Below are 8,472 nucleotides of genomic sequence, written 5' to 3' on the forward strand. Positions count from 1 at the left end.
GTTTCTACATTTTTTGAAAATTGTAGATTTGTCATATATTATTTGAATTAATTTTGTTAGGGAATGTACTACATGATTTAGTTGGTTTTATTGGTTATTATTTGTTGTACTTACAGAAGTTAGTTTCATTTTCTGTAAAAAAATTGTATATATTATGTCTAGTTGTTATTTCTACTTTCTTGCTCTAAACATAAATTTGTCAATGCATTTGTAGCTCTAATGTAGTTCAGTTGTTATATATGTTTACTAATTTTTTAACTTATTTGTATACAATATATTAATGTCTTTCTGGCTATAGCTAAAGTGTAGTATAATTATTATTATTTTATTTGTTGGTCTTTAAACATGGTTTATTAACGTATTGTTTCTTTTGGTGCAGAATCAGATATTTTTTGCGCCATATGATTTTGATTATAGCATCACTAGATTGCAAACATTATCCGACCCTGTTGTTCCTGCCTAAATCAAGGTGTTATTATCTGAAAATAGGTTAAAGTTGTTTAAGAAGACATGTTTTGGGCACTTTCTTTGCATGCCCAAAATATGTATCCAAAATCAGGAAATTCACCTTCTCGTGAAGTATGAATTGAACACATCCGGTTTTCTTTTTTTTTTATAGCAGAGACAAAGGATGAGAGGCTGAACTTTGGGTTGAGGGAGTTTTCCCTTATCACTGGCCTTCGATGTTTTACAGAAGTAACGAACTTTGATTATACACCTAAGTATGACAGTAAAACAATGAGGAGCTATTTTCTGAAAAAGAAAAAAGTGAGAAGTCGTACTTGAAACAAATTGTAACCAGCCGTAGTTGGGTGAATGATGAGGATGCAGTCAAGTTGTGTATTCTCTATCTGATAGAATTATTTCTCTGTCCTTCATAGAAAGATAATGGTTTGATAGACTACTTTAGATTCTCTTTAGTGGACTCGGGGAAGTATACGAATTTCGCATGGGGTATCGAAACTTATACACAATTGCTTCAGTCTGTTAGGCATAAGCTACACCCTTTTGTGCATTTTTATCTCCTTCGAGGTTTTCCACTTGCTACGCAAATTTGGTTGTATGAGTATTGCTCTACAATTTACACTGATATAGCTACAAGGGTTGGTAATTCTATCCCGCGCATACTTAACTGGACTGCTAGTAAGGACAAGATATGAATTTCTGCATTGGAAGAGAGGATGATCAAACCGTCATGGATCAAGGTAATAGTACATTCACTTTTGTATAAGGTATCTCAAAATATTGACATACTTAACACAACTAATCTACATGCTTATGGTACAGACAATATAACTACATATTATATACACATTTTATACATATGATGACTAGGTCCCTCACATTTTTATTTCCCTCAGTTCACCAACATGATTGAAGCCCTAGAAGAGCTTTCTAGAATGACTTTGACAGACAAAGTTAAATACATCCTTGAAGAAGCTGAAATGCAGGCCGATCATCCGACAAATGTTCCATCTTCATCTGGCAATAAGCAGGCAATGTGGCTTGATGATAAGAAAGATATTCTGAAACAACTAAAAAAATTAAGAAAAGATGATGATAAGGTAACAACTAATGATATTCCTAGGTGGATTCTTTAATTTATGTTATGCAAATTATTTCTTTAACTCTTTCTATTTTTATACTTAGGTCAGTTCAAACCTTGAATTGTTCAAGAAAGAGGTATACCTACTTCTTGATTTTTATTATTGATAAATATATCGGTAAGTCTCTTATTGTCAGATACATTATAAACATCTTTTGTTCTTTAGGTTTTTGAAGAACTAGATAGCATTCGAGTGCTACTTAATGATTCCATTAAGTATGTGTTATAGGCAATAAAAAGTCTAAAGGATACTAACATGATGCTAAGTTTTCATTCAAAATATATTCATTTTGGAAAATATTTTTTACCATGTTTAAGTTTATATTAGCATTCATAAAGTATATAACCTAACAAATTCTGCTTGCAATTTAGTGGCAGTTCTGCGAAAAATGATGAGTATTACAAAGAAAAGAACAAACAACAATATCATGGCAGTAGTGCTAAATAAATATTAGGTAGCAGCAGCAAAACAAATATTTTAACAATTTTAACACAATTTGATGACAAATAATCTATATTATATCTACATTAAATCTACATATATCCTAAATTATCAAAAAATAATCTACATTAAATTTTCAATTGTTGTCTTAGATACATGACACATGTCAGACATTTAAAAATAGGAGAATGTTCCTATATCATGACCGATAGGTGTTGACGTATCTTTCCAATTTCAAGGGGCATTGGAGGAAGAAACTGCAGGTATGATTTAGTACATTTTATCTACATATTTCACAATACATATTACATCTCAGCAACTTTACAATATTTCAATAAATTAACTACAATTTATCTATAATGTTGTTTCTGTTTACTACAAATGATCTACAATTTTATTAAGTTGTGCACATTTATTGTACCAGATAAGGAAACTATGCATGTGCACTCTCCAAAACAGGATGCAAAAGTTGGCATACAAAGAGAGCATTTAAATGAGGAGAAGGAGACTATGCATGTGTAATCTCCAATTCAAGAAACAAATGTTATACAACAAGGAGACGATTGCAGTGAAGATTTCAGTGGTATTATATATTATAATATAATTGTAGGAAAAAAACAACAACTTTCATATAAGTTTTAGCTTTCCCAAAATTTCTGATGCAACCAACATACAATGTTGTTCTTTTGTTTTTAATTTTGTAGGTGAACAAGTCGACTACATCAATGTAGGTGATTCAGACAATGACTCCAGGTCTGGAAAAAGAGCGGCAACACTTGATGATTTTGAGCTGCCAGAGAACTTCTCACTGATTGTTAAGTTCGGCACGGTTAATGAAGATGAAATAACCCTTGTGCATCAAGGAAGAATAAGGATTCCTATAAAGTATGTTAGATCCCCTTTCTCCCTTATTTTAGTTCTGGGGTAAGCATTTCTATTGAAACTCCTCCAATTTTCAACATCAAGCATCCATTTACTGAGGTTATTGGTGACAATGTTGATCCTAACTTGTTGGAAGAATTCAATAAGTGGTTATATTTAGGTACCTACACAATTTCAAAGAGGTTAGATTATATACTCTTTTCATATTATCGAGTGCATATAATTTATGGATTTTCAATTGAAACAACATATTAATTGTACTTGCTATGTCTTTAAATAGGGAGAAGGCACCTTATTCTTTAAAAGATAACCAGCTCAACCCGTGGTTTGATTTTGGAGCGGAGAAAGTTGATAAAAATGAGTGATTTTATACTGTAACATATCCCGGACAAATCCTCAACAACACGGTACACTCATACCCTGGCAGAATTTAATAATTAGTTGTAGTCTTCTGTTATTTTAGATAATTGTAGATTTTTTGTTTGAAAATTATAGTTAAATTGTATTCAACATTGAGAAATAATGAAATCTATTTTTTTGCAGCACATTGATGTTATTTTATACTATTTGAGGAAGATAAGAAAGCATGATCCTGAAAAAAAAAATATGGTTTACAACCACTGACTGTATCTTTAAGACTAGAATTGAACAAATTTATGAGAGGCTTGCCGATAGGAAGCTTGCTGTTGTCAAACCCCAGGACATCGTATCCGAATACATATTGGGGTACCGATTACTTGCAAATGTTGCATGGGATAAAGTTAATTTTGTGATTATGCCAATAAATATTGTGAACAAATTTCATTAGTTGTTGGATGTGTTTGACATTACCGATAGGGTTCTATATGTTTATGATTCTATGGTCTCTTCACGAAATCACAAACTTGTTGAATTTGTTGTCGATAAGTTTTCTATTATGATCTCTCTATACTTGTCATGCACTAGCTTCTATGTCAGGCGTCCAGACATCAACTACAAGAACACACAAAGGCATACATTTAAAAAGGTGTTACTGACCCTTTTGATATTTAGTGGTTGGTCGGTGAGATACCCCAACAAAAAGAGGGATCACTGTATGTGTTATTTTTCCTTCAATTTAACCAATTGTATTTTATATTGAGTGCTAAATCTTTTTTCCTATTATTTTTTGCAGTGACTGTAGTGTATACGTGGAGACATTTGCAGAATATGTCAGCATTGGAGAGCTATTGATTTTAAAGGAAGACCTTTATGATATTGATCAACACCGTAGATGCTATGGAGCACTCCTTTGGGATTATGCTAGGAAAAAGCAAGAGTTTGGTGCAATTAGTGAAAGTAAGGTGACTGGCAAATTAGCAAGAAGAAAAGGTGCAACAACTGTGAGGTAGAGAACATGAGTCTGGAACAAAAAGAATTAATTACCCTTTTCAGTAGAAAAATTGTAGTTAAAGTGTTTAGTTGTAGTTGAATTGTATTAAAGTTGTAGGAAAATTATTTATTAAGAACAAATCAGCTACAATTTATTTGTAGCAGATTTGTGCTACAGTTGTTTTACCTTTTATTTTGTTATTTTGTCCAGAATTCTACTACTTACAATAGAAAACATATGTGCCATTTTTTTGGTTGAAAGTTGTTAGTACTCGATCTCGATATTGGTACTATATAATTTCTTTACAGCATAACTATAATTATGTCTACAACTAAATACAGAATCTATTCAATTTTAGCAGTGTTGTTAGGAAAAGCTTAAAAGTAATAAATAAACCTAATTTTTGAATAAAATAACTACAAACCAATTGCATTAAGAGTTGAAATCTCTTTACCAAATATTCATTATAGGACATAATCTTTATTCAAATTAGCAACACAACTATAATTCTACAAAATAGAACAAATACGACTGAATATGTCTTAAAGGATAGATTATCATCAACAATATTTAGTAAAAAAAAATCTATATACTATATCAATTTTTATTTCCTTTTGGGAGCATTCCTACAAGATCTTTTGTTATGTCTTTCTTGTCCACAGTTGCCACATGAAACCTTGTACTTCTTTGCATTTAGTTCATCATATGATTCGTATCTTTATCTTTAAGGTCTCCTTGGCTGCCTTTTCCCAGTAGGTGGAATTACAACTTCTTCGTGTGTATATGTTATGGCACATTCCATTTGCTTTCATCAGGCAGTGGGTATACTGGTATTTCATTAGTCTGCAGAAGGCTCTCCTTCGTGTAATAAGGAGAACAATAGTTTTCATAAGACTTGTTCTTGTGCCTCAAAGCCACCAAAGTATGTGGACAAGGAAGTTCATCAAGTTGGAATTGTCCACAACTACATCTCTTGTATTGAAGGCAAACAATGAAGCGCTTCACATCATCTATCACAGTATGGATGTAATCGCTTGAAGCCCTCTCCTATAATTTCATTACAAACACACAACAAGTTGTCATCAACAGATACAAGACAAAATAACTAGAATTATACAATAATATATCTACAATTATCAGTATATATTTAGTTTGAGGAAATCAATGATGTGATGTTATTGGCCATGACTTACTCTCATCTTCAGCGATAATATTCTGTTATCCTATAACTCTTTGTTGTATTTTTTCCCAAGGTATGCGAACGTACCCTTTGCATTCAATAACTTTTTATTAGTCCAGCATTTAAGAAGAGTCCTCATGTAATCTAATAGTTCAACTACGGGCATCTCTCTTGCATCTTTGGTTACCGAATTCAAGGACTCTGTAATATTTGATGTCATCGTCCATGTTCTATTCACCGTAGAATGTACCCGAGACCATCTATGATATCCAATATCGTATAGGTATGCTTTAACATGTGTGTCGATCTCTTCAATCTTTAACATTCTTTCATTAAATTCATCAAGCATGTATGGTCGTGTTGTGTCAAAGTACAATTCGCTTAACTTTAGATGACCTTTCTTGAACTTTGACCTTACATTTGTCCAAATATGCCAATGCAAGCATAATGTGGCATGCCAGTATAAATAGTAGATGTTGCCTTCAATATACTCTCATTTCGGTCCGAAATAACACATATATTTGGTTTTTCGCCACATGCATGTTTGAATTGCTCAAAAAACTACCTCTATATTGCCTCATTTTCTGAATCAACAACGGCGTATGCTAGTGGTAATATGCTACCTATCACATAGGTAACAAAAAGAAATTCAATTTCAGTAATAAAACTTGAAAATATAAAAAATACAGTTTTAGAAACAACTTTATAACAATATTTTTACAATTAATCAACATTACCTGCTGCATCCATTGTGCTAGCTGTTAGCATGATTTCCCTATATGCCTATTTCCCTAGATGGACGTACTAAGTGCAACAAATGCATACAAGAAATAGTCATTTTCAGTTTTCTGCAATTTCACTACCGACCAAGGATAAGTGTTCTCCAAAATATACAAATAACTCGGCAAGCGACTGTAGGAATCAACAGGATGACCTCTAAAAAATTTCAAAGCCTTTTCCTTTGTTCTCCAAGCATGCATGTATGTTAAGTTCACACCATGTTCCCACTACATGTCAGTTTGTATGTCTTTTGGTGTGTATATTATCTTAGGATCCGCATATTTTGGCATCACCATGCTGTCAACTACAATGGCACTAGGTTTGCGTTGTATATATGTATTTTCCATCAAAGAGCATGTGTACAAGTTGTTGAATTTTCGAACCTTGAACAATGCTGATTCATTTATGCTGGTAGACTTGAAGTGCCACGTATAATTGTCCCCAGCACATACGAGGCAATAGCTACAGAATAAAAACAATTCAAAAATTGTTATGCAAATTATAGTTACAAAATATGAGTAAATATGCACAACAATTTTTTTAAAACAATTTATATACATAAAAACTATAACTTATAAACAATATGAATTTGACAAATAAAATATTCGTACCTTCTTGCACTATAACTTTTCACCCTAAATTGAAACTTATTCATGACAGAATAATACTTCATTGCACTAACAATTATTTGCTTGTCTTGGTAAACTTGGCCTACTTCAATTACATTTGGCGTATGTTCTGTTATGATGATACTTTCATATTCCACAATTGCTAGAGATGTTGGAATATCAATCAACTTCATTGTTCCTAATACTTCTCTAATTGTGTAACAATTGCTTGATAATTGTACCACGTTAGTATTACGATAATCAAAAGTACCTGCACTTAATTAAAAGTATAGTAATTCATACCTTTGTATATTCAGGTGTTCAGTATTTGAAAACTTGTAGATACTTTATTCTTTGGTCACATTTTTATTTTTTCAAACCTTAAGTACTGTGTAACAGGTACACTTCAATTGTATTTAGAGATATAACAATTTAACTACATTTGTTATGTAGTATAGTTGTATATAATTTGGTAAAATTGTAGAACAGTTGAAATTGAAAAATACCAGCACTGGAAAACAGAGCAAACCTGCAATTGTGCCCGCATTCAACATATTGCATTCTAAATCGAAATCATATACTGTTATACACATCGAATACATTCCTAAGTTTTTGTTTTCATTTTTAGTCTTCATATACACTCGAACTCCCATATCGTTTCAAATTTGCATTGGAGGACAACGTTCGTTAACGGCGTATTTGATTTCGATGATTTTGCAGAGGTATCGACCATTAGATGCTCTGCAATTGTAGAATTCAATTGACTATAATTTGAATTTTCATTGGCTACCATTCCGTCACTATCAAAATCTTTGTATCTCCCAACGCTATCCTACCGACCATTGAACTGAAGCATAATCGCCAATTTTGACATTATGTCATGAAATTTAATTCAATCGTAGCTAATTGTTTGCAATTTATTTCGTCAGAAGCTTTTTTTTAATTTGTTGACTTGTTTATGGAAAATCAGAGGAAATCTGCTGTAACAACCCGACCGGCCATTTTAAGCTTTTGCACTTCGCTCGCTAGTTCTCGGGCATGGCTAGCCCGATGTGATATATTATGACTTATGTAAATTATCGGTTTTGGTTTTCAGTGTAATTGGAATAAATTTGGAAGAACAGTTCTCAGTTGAAGCTTAAAATTTGAAAGGTTTGACCAAGTTTTGACTTGTTAGTATATGATCTCGGATTGGAATTTTTATGATTTTGTTAGCTCCGATAGGTGATTTTGGACTTAGGAGCGTGATCAGAATGTATTTTGGAGGTTCGTGGAAGGTTTAGGCTTGAATTGGCGAAATTGAAATTTTGGCGTCTTCCGGCTAATAGGTGAGATTTTGATATTGGAGTCGGAATGGAATTCCGACAGTTGGAGTAGGTCCGTTGTATCATTTGTGATGTGTGTACAAGATTTCAGGTCAATCGGACGAGGTTTGATAGACTTTTTGATCGAAAACGGAATTTAGAAGTTTTTGGAATTTTTAGGCTAGAATCCGATGCAAATTTGGAGCTTTAATGTTGTTTTGAGCATTTTGAAGGTAGGAACAAGTTTGAATAATGTTATGGGATATGTTGGCATATTTGGTTGAGGTACCGAGGGCCTCGGGGTGTCGCATTCATGATG

General features: G+C 32.7%; 1 long non-coding RNA gene across 1 annotated transcript; it reads left to right on the forward strand.

The window, feature by feature from the left end:
- Window positions 1-2,238: 2,238 nt before the first annotated feature.
- On the forward strand, window positions 2,239-3,061 carry LOC138872453 (uncharacterized). Its single transcript, XR_011400826.1, has 3 exons — window positions 2,239-2,311; window positions 2,473-2,631; window positions 2,753-3,061. It is a non-coding gene; the product is annotated as an uncharacterized lncRNA (long non-coding RNA).
- Window positions 3,062-8,472: the final 5,411 nt, after the last annotated feature.

This window comes from Nicotiana sylvestris, chromosome 7, assembly GCF_000393655.2.
Source record: "Nicotiana sylvestris chromosome 7, ASM39365v2, whole genome shotgun sequence".
NCBI lineage: Eukaryota > Viridiplantae > Streptophyta > Magnoliopsida > Solanales > Solanaceae > Nicotiana > Nicotiana sylvestris.